The following is a 13,845-nucleotide window of genomic DNA, read 5'->3' on the forward strand; positions in this document are numbered from 1 at the left end:
CACACACAGAATATCTCTTATTGAAAATACTTGAAAGCAGAAGTGTTTGGGATTTTGGATTTGAAATATCTGGTCACCCATATGAGACCTTGGAGACGGGACTGAGGTCTAAACATAGGTTCACTTGTGTTTCATGTAAACCTTCAGCACATAGTCTGAGGGTAATTTTGTGCAATATTTTCAGTGGGCTGGCAATTTGTCTCAGACCTGTCACATGAGCTGAGGTGTGAGAATTTCTCCACTGGTCAGAGCTCAATAAGTTTTGAGTGTTGCAGCATTTTGTAGTTTAGCTTTTCAGCCTAAGGAGGTTCAACCTGTAAATATATACCTGGGCCCCAACCACAAATATCAGGGTAGGCCCTTTCTCATCCTATCAAGTTGGTGTATATTTCATTAACGTTTCGGTATCTCATTAATGTTTTCATTACAGTGGGATTTAACTATGGGAAAAAATATAGTGACTTAAGTAAAAAGAGAATAATTTTTTTCTCATTTAACTAGAAATGCAGCATTGTTGAATGTCTTGGTTACCTCATCATTCCTGGGACAAAATACCTGACACCAATAAGTTAAGGAGCAAAGATTTATTTAGCTCACGGTTTGTGGAGGTTTCAGTTCATAGTCGGCTAGCTCTCCAAGGCAGGGTGGCAGGGCAGTGGGGCATTGCAGAGGAGAAACAGTTCATGGCCTGGCAGGCAGGAAGCAGCAAGTCCCACTTTCCCTGCAAGCCTATTGGTTGGTACCATCTACACCCAGGGTGGGCCTTCCCATTATCCACACCTAGACTATGCTAAACCAGCCAGTGGACTAAATTAGCAATCACATGCCCTTAATCCACATTCACACATCCTAAATCCAGCCACCTCTACAAATCCCCACCTATGTTCACATGAGGCTTTGGGGGGACATGCATCTGAGATACAAGCCATAATGATGAGTTTGAATTTAGCAGTGAGATACCATCAGGGCCGTTGGTGTTTGAATCCCATGTCTTTTTCCCTCGTAAATATAGGAGGATGCTGTGGCACAAGCTGTCTTGTCCAGAAGGAGCCAGGGAAGTGAGGAGGAGGGCCTTGGCCATACTTGAGCATGTGTCTGCTTATGTCGCATGGTCCTGAACTGGGGCTCTTGACCACCTGCAGCTGCAAGGAAGCATCTCCAGCTGGAATGGCAAGGAGAAGAGGCTGTGAAGGTTATGGGGAGTCCATTCCAAGGATCTTCCCCTGTGAGTTTCTAGAATGCAGAGAAAAATTATTAGCTTTGGCTGGTTGAGAACTATAACGGAGGTTATACTTTTTCCTGCTTGTAATATAAAATTTTAGTTGCTGAAAGCAATCACTAAATTCTGGTCCTCAGGGTCACCCTCTAATGCTTTTCCATAGAGCAAGAAACTCATGCAAGAACACCAGCCCATGTAAGAACACCAGCCTTTGAGTGATATCAAAGCCTAGGGTTGAGCCGCGTGTGGTAGAAATAGCCATACTTTTCAGTAGTGTAAAAATCTGAACTTGTCTTGGAGGTCATTATCTTTATTCTCCAGCAGGTCTGTGACATATTTGACAGTGAGTTCAATTTTGCCGAATGGCAATAGGAGTGAAAACTCAGCGTCTGACAGCAGCCTCACTGGGTGAAACAGATGGTTAACTGCAGGAGATCCAGGCAGCCTGGTGAACTGCAGCCCAGGAACAGAAGTGATTTCGAAGGAGTTCTTCCAAGGATGCATAGAAGCACTGTAAAACAATAGTCTCCGAGTTAGGTACTACTTAGACACCAAGTGTGAGATCTGCCTGCCTCTGCGATGGGACCATGTGACCTAAGGCAGACCATCGAAGTCTCTGGAATTTTATTTCTTGTGTGAAGTGAAGAAGTTGGGATAGGAGGCTTTATTTATTATTTATTTTGGGGGGATGGGGTGATTGAGCCCAGGACCTTACATATGCTAAACATGTGTGCTTTACCACTGAGCTTTACCCCCAGAATAACACTTCTTTTCAGTAAAAAAGATGATGATGTTTCAATAAAGGTCTTACTTTACATATTTAATTAGATGGATTAAAGAATATGTGGCCTATAGCCGGGCAGGGTGGTGCACTCCTATAATCCCAGCACTTGGGGAGGCTGAGGCAGAAGGATTGCTGTGAGTTTGAGACCAGCCTGAGCTACACAGTGAGTTCCAGGTCAGTCTCAACTACATAGTGAGACCCTGTCTCAAAAAACAAAACAAAACAACAACAACAATAAAAAAGAATATATGGCCTGAGGGTTGCATATCATCCATTAAAGTTGATGTTACATTTAAAAATATATAAAAATTAAAGAATAGTACTACTTTTTCTTTTTTCCATACTTTTTTCCTTTTTTCCTGCATTCATATAGTTTTTAAAATATGACCAGCTTGGCAAACTACAAAAGCCCATGAGTCTGAAATTAATTGGCAACATTTTGCATGTACATGAAAGTACTAGTCAAATGTGTAATCGCCAACCACTGCTCAACGGTTACCAGCATTTCCACTAAGATTATATTGATGAGCTGCCAAATCTGCATTTCTTGCCCAGATCTTTCTGCTGAACATAGCCAGCTACCCATTGAACAGCTCTACTGTCATAGACTACTGAATAAATTTAAAACTGAACTCATCTTCTGCAAACTGGCTCTTCTTCTTCCTCTTAAGTTTTCTAGCTCAGCGAATGAACCCTCCCTTCGGCCTCTTGATTATCCTTCTAAATATCTTGCCTCTATCTCCTTGTACACACATTACTGCTCCCACAACATTTCAAATGTTGCTAGTTCAGTCCATTCTCACTATCTTTCTGAGATGCAAAATTAATTATTCTTCCATTCAGCAAATGTTTTTGAGGGTTTCTTACATGCCAGGAACTGTTGAGGTCCCTGGGGATTCAGGAGCTTACAAAGCACAGCCTTTGCCTTTGTAGATCTTACATGGCAGGATAGACAGCAAACAGATTAATAGGTGGATATACGATACAATAGTAGTAAGCACTATGAAGAAAAACAAAGCAGAGGAGGTTTTTAGGTAGGTGGCCATGGAAGATGCTAGAAGGCTGACATTTGAGCAAGATAAAGGGAAGACAGAAGTAAGCCAGGTGAATATTAAAGGAGAGAATGTTCCAAAGGGGAAAGATCCTTCCCTGGAAGGTTGCTTTCTGTGTCCAAAGAAAGAGAAGCCCGTGGGGCCAGATTGGATAGCCAGAGGGAGAATGGAGGAGCTGTGGACAGGGACAGGACCAGCATGTGAGGTTGTGGCTGCCATGGAAAGTTTTTCTGCAGGATAGAGATGAACCCTGATTCATATTTCAAAATGGTTGCTCTCTCTCTGCACTGTGGGGAATAAGCAGTAAGGAATCCAAAACAGTTGCAGGGAGATCAGCTAAGGGGCTTTTGCATAGTTCTGGTAAAAGACGATGATGAATTTATTTGAATATTTTCTTATCATGGTGAAATACAAATAACACAAAATCTACCTTCCTAACCTAGTGTAAAGTACACACCCCCTGGACAAGCCTATCACCACCATCCATTTTCAGAGCTTTTTCATCTTTCCAAACTGAAGTTCTATGCTCATTAAACATTAATTCCCCATTTGTCCCTCTTCTTAGGACCTGGCCACCACCATTCTACTTTCTTTAATTTTGGTGACTCGTGGTACCTCATACAAGTGGCATCACACCATACTTGTCCTTTTGTGATTTGTTTATTTCACTTAGCATAATGTTCACAAGGTTTATCCCTGTTAGAGCAGGTGTCAGAATTTCCTTCCTCCTTACAGCTTCATGATATTCCATTAGATATATATTCTTCATTTCATTTGCCCATTTAGATGTTGATATTTGTGTTGTTTCTATCTTTTCACCATTGTTAATGATGCTACTGTGAATATGGATATACAAGTACCTCTCTGAGAATTAAAATTCTTTGGATATATACCCCAAAGTCAAATTGTTAATCGTATGATAATTCTGGTGGATTTACTCAGAAAGAAGAGATTGCAGGAGTCTATTCCTTTGCTTAAAAGTTTTTAGTGGCTTCCTATTGACCTAGGAGAAAGTCCAAAGTCAATTTAATATGGCTCAAAATCATGCATTACAGACAAAAAATGCAAAAATAGAAAAATGAGATTACTTCAAACTGAAAAGCTTCTGCCCAGAAAACAATCACCAAAGTGAAGAGACAACCTATAGAATGGGAAAAACTATTGACAAACTATGTCTGACAAAGGGCTACTATCTAGAATATGTAAAGAACTAAAAAAAAAAAACCTCAATAAAAATACACAAACTATCCCATTAAAAGCGGTTTTAAAAAGCCAGGTGTGATGGCACCTATCTGTAGTTCCAGCTACTTGGGAGGCTGGGGCAGGATAGCTGGAACCCAGAAGTTGAAGGCCAGTCTGGGCAACACAGGGCAAAGGACCTGAATGGACACCTCGCAAAAGAAGACATGCAAAGGGCCAGCATGTATGTGAAAAAAATCCTCACCGTCACTACTGTGGGAGATAGATTAAATATCTTGATTTTACCATTGCACGCTGTATACATGTATCAAGACACTGTATTGTTCTCCATAAATATGTGCAATTATGTAAACTAAAGAAAATTCTGCATTGATCTCACCCTCACCGATCCTTTACAATCTCCCCACTCCTACAATTCTATGGTCTAGTGAACTTTCCAAATCCGTAGAACAGGCCGTGGTGTTTCATCTGAGAACTGTCCCCCAGTCCAGCTGATTTGTTCTTAACCTTGCTTTTCCTGGAGGGCGCTCTCTGTCCCACTGAGTTAAAAATCTCTCCACAGTGCTACCACGGACGGGTCCATGTTTCCCTTTAGATCCTGGGTGCTATGACTGACCCAGACTTGGCCCTTTCAGGTAGAAAGAGTATCTACCAAATAGTTGAATAAAGAATAAGCAATGTATCCATTCCTTGAAGCATAGTACTTGTGAGCACTTAGCATAAACTATGAGTCTTGAACAAAAACATCTCTAGGGATCAGGCAGATAATCTTAATGTGTGCTGCTGAAGGCTGGGGAATTGATCAAACGAGCGCATGTTGGGACTCACAGCCTGTGAAAATTGTGTAACTGGGTGGCTACCTGCCGTACACAACTATTTAAACTAAAATGAGTTAAATGCAATTTGAATTCAGCCCCACTGTCTCATGAGCCACATTTCAAGTGCTCTGTAGGTAGCAGCATATGTGACCACTGGCCACACCCTGGGCAGGGCAGATGCAAATCTGTTCCATCCCTGCGGAAGTTCCTGTTCCACAGCAATGTGCTGAGGAGTACACTGCTCACCTGAGGCATACAGATTTAAAAATTTGAAACTTTGGCCAGATAAAAGACAATGGATACCTCCATTTCTTTTGTGTGTGTGTGTGCCTCCATTTCTAACTGCTGCTTTCAAAAATGAGCCTTCCGATAAAACTACATACTCAGAGATCACAAGGACAGATCTTTGCAGAAACAGGAGTCAGTATTACAGAGGAGAGAATGGTGTTCAGGATGTTGCTTACTACCTACTTTTCATGGTGGGGTCTTCAAAAAAATCTTTCTGATCTTAGCGCTGGGACTAACGATGTATTGAGAATTGTAATTTAATTTGTGAATGCATCACAAACTTGTTACCCTGGCTACTAAAAGTTGAGAGTTAAATTTTGACCAAGCTCTAGCAGGCCAGCCACGCCCCCCTCTGTACATAATGTAAACCTTTAGCTTAACCTCATTTTTCTTATTCTACTGCTCTTTAAAAAAAAAATCCTGTGATGTGTGTTTAATAAAATTTTAAGTGAATCTATTTTATTAATTTTGGCACTGTAATACATAGATACATGCCCTAGAGTTTCATTCTCTATCCCTCTGAAACTGAAACAGAAACTGGCTTGTTTCTGTTTTTCTCTGTGATGAGTAGGATAAGCAATGCTCTTGTGCCTGCCTTTCTGCCAGCCTGCATGAGACTACCCTGAGAAATAGGCTTGGGGGTGCAGGGCCTGTTTATTTTCAATTTGGGGGTGTTTGTTGCCAAATTGCACTCCAAAACTTGCGTCAATTTACATTCCCACCATCTATATAACATTCTCACGTCCTGCTATCATTTGGAATTATTGCAATTTTTCCCAATATAATGGGTTTGAATTGCCTCATTTTGTTTGGCATTTTCCCTGTCACTTCTGATATATGTCTATTTTCATCCTCAATGCCTAATTGTAGTTTCTCCTTTGTGAATTTCCAATACATATCTTTGCTCCTTTTCTATTGTGTTGTTCATTATTTTCCTGTTAACTGATGGGAATTATATAAATCCATTTTAAAAATAATAGCTCCTTTTGGATATAATAAATATACTAAAATTTCATCCTTTTAAAATGTACAACTCACTGTATTTTAGTAAACTCAGAGAGTTGCTTAACCATCACCAATATCTAATTTTAGACCATTTTCATAACTCCCCAAATAAATCCCATACCCATTAACAATTGCTCCTCACGACATCCTCCATCTGCACCTCCTCATCAGAGGCAATCACCAGTCTACTTTGTGTCTCTAAATATTTCTAACGTTTCTTATAAATGGAATCATACCATGCAATCCATTTTGAAGTAAGATGGGGTACAAATAGTTATTTTAATGAACTGTAGGATATTATTTTAATTCTGAATTATGTAAGTGGCCCACTGTGTTTAGATATGTTTTACTTGCATCTAAATGTCATTTTTTAATTTCAGGATAAGTTATGATGAACAAATATATATTTTTAAATCCTGGCTTCCTATCCCTGGCATCTTTCACCTTGACGAATTCCCCAGAGATCAAAATCTCCTTTTTGAAAAGCATTGGCCCGGAGCAAATCATAGTCTAAACACAGCTCTTATAAGAGCAGAGCTAAAATTCAGTTTTGTTTACATCTGGCTGGACTAAAAGGGGTCATTTCAAAAAAGAGTCAAGGACTGGAAAAGGAAATGGCTTGGAATGAGTCTAAAATATTTAATGTTTAAAATTGGGGAACTACAAGAGAACTTCCAGTGATTGTCAACTGCATTATTGAAAAGAAGTCCAGTGTTGAAGTATCCAGGAAAAGCAAAGCTCTTTGGGAACAAAAACTGTAAAGTACATATAAGTATGTATACATAACACAGTACACAGTAAATAAATGAGAACATGGACCATGAAATCCCCCTTGAGAATTCATTTCTTGAGAATAGAAAGGTGGGAGTAGGGAAAGGAAAGGGTGGTCCTTATTGGATCAGTAATTTATACTCAGAGTACCTTAGGATTAAATAGACATGCAAGCTAATTCTAATTAGTAAGTCAAATATAAGGTCTACTCTTGCAAAACAAACAGTGGAGGTGTTTATTGATTTTTCTTGCACATTCTAATAGGCAAAAAGACAATTTTAATTTTATGGATTTAAAGTTTAGTAATGTGGTATTTTCTATGGATGCCTTCCTATTTTTCTGTTGAGTCTGGGAAATGTAAGTTATTCCAATGTGTCTTTCAATGTCAATGTGGTGTTGTTTTCCCCCTTAAAATGTAATCTCTTATAGATGCTTTGTAATACACATAGCATTTCATGAATCACCTTGGGGGCTTAATAAATGCTCTTTGCTGGTAGAACAGATACTGCCTGTGGGTGTGGTTACACAGGCTGACATCTCCCAGCAAATATAAGTGTGTGTGTGTGTGTGTGTGTGTGTGTGTGTGTATGTGTATGTCAAGATCTTTGGGTATGATAGACCTAAGCACAGATGGGATTGTAATATAATTGCAACATGTTTTCTTTACTTGAAACTTCTATTTGTTTCTCACCAGCCAGGCTCATCTATTTATCCTGCGTTTAAGGAGAAAATTTCCAAATTCTCCTGTGATCTTGTGGAGTTTGAATAAGGAGACTCATGCAATACCTACAGTAACACTTCAGTGACCTTGAGGAACACAGGGAGAACAATCTAAACCAGAGAATATTTTTTAAAGAACTGCAGTTTATTACTTTCAGGCACAACATAAACTCAAGCTGCAGGCAAGGTGTCTTCCTGTCAAGGGCCTCCTGGTCTGTATTTATGTCTCATCTGCGACAGACGGTGTAGATATGAACACATAGTGTGCTAGCATGCGTAAAGCGGGCTGTATAAATAGGCAGAAAAGTCTTATGAATCCACTTGTTTTCTCTCTTAATTTGCTTATCAAGTGTTTTAAAGAGATGAGCAACAGTACAGCTTTTGCAGACATATGCACCTCAGAGTATTACAACGATTAAGGCTTGGTCAGTAACACCAAAGTTTGTACCCAGGTACTTTCCAAAGAACTCGGCAGTTAACGGACTGCCAAAAACACAGTGGGAACAATTACTATCTAGGGAGAGGGCTTCAAGGACATGTGAATTATTCCTTTTTCTAAAGCTTTCTGTTTCTGCTTCTGTACTGCTGTGTGACCTAAAAGGAGCCCTACTTTTCCATAGACATGGTTCTCAAAGTCGATTCCTGGTTTTGATAGCGTACCATTCTGGTGGTTCCTCAATCACCAGATTCTTGGGCTCTTTTGACCCCAATTTTAATTTAGTCGGTCTGGAATGAGGCATAGGAATTCATGTCTATCAAGTGATACAACTGGCCATCCCTGAGAAGCTGAATGGAAACTCATGACTTTTCTGTGTGCTACGTATTACTAGGATCTGTTGAAGGAGGACACAGTAACTTCTTATATGGAGGTATTTTTTTGCATTTCTTGTAAAAGTGTTACTTTTCAGGGTGCTATTTGATATTTATTATGAGTCATTCCTATATGAAATCGTATGACAAATTTATCTGGGGATTTAGTGATAGAAAAAACTTCTCCTGAAAGACTGATCTTTCAATTGGTGATCAAAAGAATAAAAATGACCTCTTTTTGCTCTGGACCATAGGAAGTTCAGGGAATAAATAAGTATGTCATTTCAGGTTCTAAGCCGAAGTTTTCCTGGCTTCTCCCTCAGTGTGGCTTCTGAACTTTCTTTTTTTATTATTCATTAAGTTTATTAGTACAATTTAGGTATACGATATGATGATATTCACCATTGGGAATTTGTACCTTTACATGATGTATCTTGGTTCTTATTTTCCCCATTCCCCTGCCCTCCCTTTACCCCCTCCACCCTTCCCTATGTACAAAGACTTGGTTTCTGTTTTTCCCTTTTCTCATATTTATTGTTTTCCCTTCTTTCCTTTCCCCGATCCCTCCCACTTCCCCTTCCCCTTCCCCTTTGGACCTCTTCTTCCTACTTCACATTTTCTATTCTACATTTGGCTCCTCATTAACACTTTCCGTTCCTCACACCAGAGAAACTACTCAGTATTTACACCTGGGGGTACACATGTGCCCTATCTTTTTTATTTAGTTTTTGGCTGTTGTGGTGCAAGTAGCTTTTTATTATGGTGCCTTTGGAGAAGTAGGAGGAGAAATTATAAACATGTAAACAGAATATCGAAAGCAGTGTAGATTTATAATGTTGCCAAGGATTCTCTGTTTCTTGCATCCCATTGCAAGCCAGGCCCAGAGTTGACCTGGGCCACTTTTCAACTAACCATGCTCCTCACACTGAACTTTGGTCTCTTTTCTTGTGGGTGCACTGTCCTAATTCAGGTGAACTCATAGCCACTTTCTCTTCACTTTCCCAAAAGCCCTACTTCACTGACTTTCTTAAGCTTAACAGTGTTGCTGGACTCTTTTATCTTCAATAATGTCAAATGCTTTGCATTTATTTTCTAAAATTCCTCATTGCCAGGAATTGAAAATAACTTAAGTGACCTTCAGTAGGCAGCTGGTTAGATAAACTATAGCACAGAGGTGCAGCATAACTTGGCTCAACAAAGAATTCAGTCTTAAAAGACTCCATGCTTACTTACTTAAGATACCAGAAATGGCAAAGATACAGAGACAAAAAACAAGTTGCCAAAGGTTGGGGTGAAGGAAGGATCTGAGCGAGGGAAACAGGAAAGAATTCTTTATGATACTCTGTATCTTGTGTGTGTAAGAATGTTTTATTCACATTAAAGATTCTATGCATGCATTAAAACTCAGAATTCTCTTCATGTAGCTTTTTGAAAGACAGGCTACAGAGTAGGAGGAAATGTTTGCAAAAACATATTTGATAAAAGATGTATATCCAGAATATATAAATAATACTTAAAATTCAATAAGAAAACAATCCAATTAAAAATGGCAAGATTTGAACAGACACTTAATCGAAGATGGCGTACAGATACTTAAGTATGAAAAGATGTTCAGCAGTGCCGTTTGACAAATGCAAATTTAAACCCCCATGAAATATACTTATTAGAATAGGTACAAATAAACCATTTTAAAAACTGACACTACCTGGCACTGATGAGGGTGCAGAACAACTGGAACGGCTAGGGACGTTGGTGGGGATGTGAAAAGGTTACAGCCACCTTGGGAAACAATTTGGCATTTTCTTAAAAGTTAAGAATACCACATGATTCAAGAATTTTGCTTCTATGTATTTATGCAAGGAAAATGAAAACATATGTTCATACAAAAACCTGTGTATGAATGATTATAGTGGCTTTATTCATAATTGCCCCAAGCTGGAAACAGCCCGAATGTTCTTCAGCTGGCAAATGGATAAACAAGCTGTGACTGTCCACATAGCAGAATTCTACTTCGCCAAAGGAACAAACCGTCAATATATTCAACAACGTAGATGAATTTCAGATGCATTTTGCCAAATGAGAGAAGCCAGACTTACAAAGCCATACCCTGAGTGATCCATTCTGACATCCAGAAAGAGGAAAATCTATAAGAACAGGAAGCAGATCCATGACTGCTGCAGGCCACAGGTGGAGCTGACCACATAGGGACATAAGGCATGCTTTAGAGAAACAGAACTGCTTTATATCTTCATCTGATGGTAGCTACACGACCACAGGCATTTGTCCACACTGAAAGACTCGTGCGCTCTAAAGAGTAAACCGTACTGTGAGCAAATCATCCCGTATCACTAAGGAATATCAAGATGTTGCTCGGCGTTGGAGAACTCGACCCCCTGTGAGCTTCACTTTTTCTTTTCCTTCAGTCTTGTTTTCAAGTCAACTAAGTGTTGAATGTTTACACATATATATCATCTATCATGCTAAGCGTATCTGGGACAACAAAGGAGGTTTAAAATCACCTCAAGTTTCTCATAATTATGAAGACAGACTTTGCTGTTTAGATTTAATCTGGAAAGTAATAAATGGTCATTTCAAGGCCTCACATACCAAGATGACTAATGGATATAATGTCGTAGGAAGGTCATTCAAGAAAGTTCTGTGCTGTTTAGATTATAGCCAGGAGTGAGGAGGTGATAAGAATGGGGACAGAGTGACCGCCATTTGGGATACCTGGTTGCAGATTCGGCACATACTGCAGGACAAATCAGGGCCATATAAAATGAGAAATCTTTAACTTTATAACATTGTATAGACTTTTACTACTTCTAGTGAAGGGCACCATACACTTTTTATCCAGGCATTAATCCATCTCTGTCTCTTAGCAGTAAAGATAGAAAGAAAAGGATAAACCTCAAAATGTTAAAAAGAAAGGGCTGGGGCTGTAATTCAGTGGTAAGGCACTCAGCGTGTGCGAAGACCTTGGTTTGGTCCCCAGCATGGAAAAACAAAAACAGCCAAACCCATTAACAATGATAAGAAGAAAGTATTACACTAGTGAGTTCGAAGTTGTGATCTTGAAAGAACTTAACATTTTATAAAGAGAGAAAATGTAGTAGAAGCTTCGAAGGGAGAAGACACGCTGCTTTGCTTGGGTATCTGGCAGTTCTACGTCAGAATGGACCATTCATTTGGGAGATTCCTTCGTGCACTGCTGTGCCTGGAAAGTCCTGAGCAGGGCTTCTGCCCGGCTGCTCCATCTGTCTGAAATGCTCTTTCCTGTAGCTCCACGGTGTCTCTGAATGGTCTCCCAGCTTCAGAAAGCAACCTCCCTGGCCAGCTTGTTTTACAACTGTGGCCAGCTCTCTTGAGTCCCCCTGTCTTGCTTTGCTTTTCTTTGTCATACCACTCACTACCTTCTTGCTTTGTAGCACATCTACTCCCTCAGAATGCCTGCGGTCCACTCTCGCCTCCCCTTGCCAGAATACAAGGCCACAACAACAGGGGTCTCAAGGGACTCTGTCCCTGGATGCCCCTGAGCACATAAAATAGTACCTGGCATATCCAAAGTGCATGATAAGTGCCGTTTGCGAGCAACTGAATTATAATAATTAACATTTACTGTGCATATACTTGGACTACATAATTTTGCTATGTGCTGAGCATAATTTATCTCACTGAATTCTCACAATTACTTTATGGAAATACTATTATTATTCCCATTTTAAAGAGATGGAAACAAAGGCACAGACAGATTGAAAGACTGACCCAAGATTATACATAGCGAGTAAGAAGCGGGGCCAGCGTTCAGACACAGAAATGACTCGAGCATAGAAACACCAAGCCCAGAGCCTGTAAACACACACACTCGGGGTTGGCTGGCACCTGGAAGCCCCCAGGGTTGTTGGTTGACAATGAGATTTAGCAGGATTTGTCAGAGGAAGCCATTTGAAGGAATGAGCTATCCAACTGGTACCAATGACATGGAGGGAAGCTAGGAAAGAGATAATGCACTGGCACAATTCTGAAAGATCATCAGATTATATACATATTTAAGGCTGGAAATTGGACTCCAGGGCCTTCACACTTCACACACACTAGATAAATCCTCAGCCTTTAAAGTTTTTTAAAAAATTGAAACAGGATCTTGCTTAGCCACTAAATCGCTCAGGTAGGGCTCGAACTTGAGCTTTTTCAGTCTCAGCCTCTCAGTGCTGGAATTGCAGCCTGGCACAAAGTGGAATTTGAACTTAATTTTTTCACATCTCAATAGTTTATAAGGAAGACACTTTAAATTCACATCCTTAAAAATGGGAACTGCTAGTTGAATTTGCCTTATTCCCCATTTTTCGGTAAGGCTGACCTAAAATAAAATCCTCTTACCGCTGATGCTTGCTGTAATTGCTTCAGGTAATTTGGTTTCTCTTTCACCATACAGTTGGGATAATTTTGTTATTCTTTACATAAAATCTCCAAGAATTCATGAACAAAATGAGATTAACAACATAAAAATAGTTTTGGGGGAAAAAAATCTTAATTTGGATCATTGTTTTCCTAGCTCTAACAGCAGTTCCTGATTATAAAAATCCTAGCCCACGTTAGATGCGGATTTACTCTTCCGGTGTGTGTTCTGGGAAGGGTGACCTTTCTCTCGTTTATGTCGACCGCCCTCTTGTGGCGAGTGGTGAGTCTGCCCGTGTCCATCTTGCCCCATCTTGCCGAGCCGGGGGCCAGCTTTGTCTTTCTTGAGCACTCTAGGGTGTCCGTAGTGGACAGAAATACATGCTGTGCGATTTCCCTTCTGGACTGGTCTCTGGTGTTCAAACACACGGGCAAATGTGTTGTTTTTATTTATAGATTTGATTCTCTGTATATCTTTGTGCCAAGTGTTACTATGACCAACTTGAGTTATAATTATTTCCACTTTCTATTTAACAGAGGATAATTAGTAAATGAGAGCTGGGAAAAAATGAAGTATTTGGAAGTAATTTACGTGTAAAATTCTAACTTCACGCCTTCCTCCAAATAACTGCACTTTTGTGCTAAAAGCATAATGTGTGCATAAGGCTGAGAAATATCCGAAGATCTTGGGACAGTAGCGTGCTTTCTCTCTCTCTCTCTCTCCCCCTCTCTCTCTCTCTCTCTCTCTCTCTCTCTCTCTCTCTCTCTCCCCCCCTCCCC

Source organism: Fukomys damarensis, unplaced genomic scaffold (genome assembly GCF_012274545.1).
Source record: "Fukomys damarensis isolate Sample0158 unplaced genomic scaffold, DMR_v1.0_HiC HiC_scaffold_10, whole genome shotgun sequence".
NCBI lineage: Eukaryota > Metazoa > Chordata > Mammalia > Rodentia > Bathyergidae > Fukomys > Fukomys damarensis.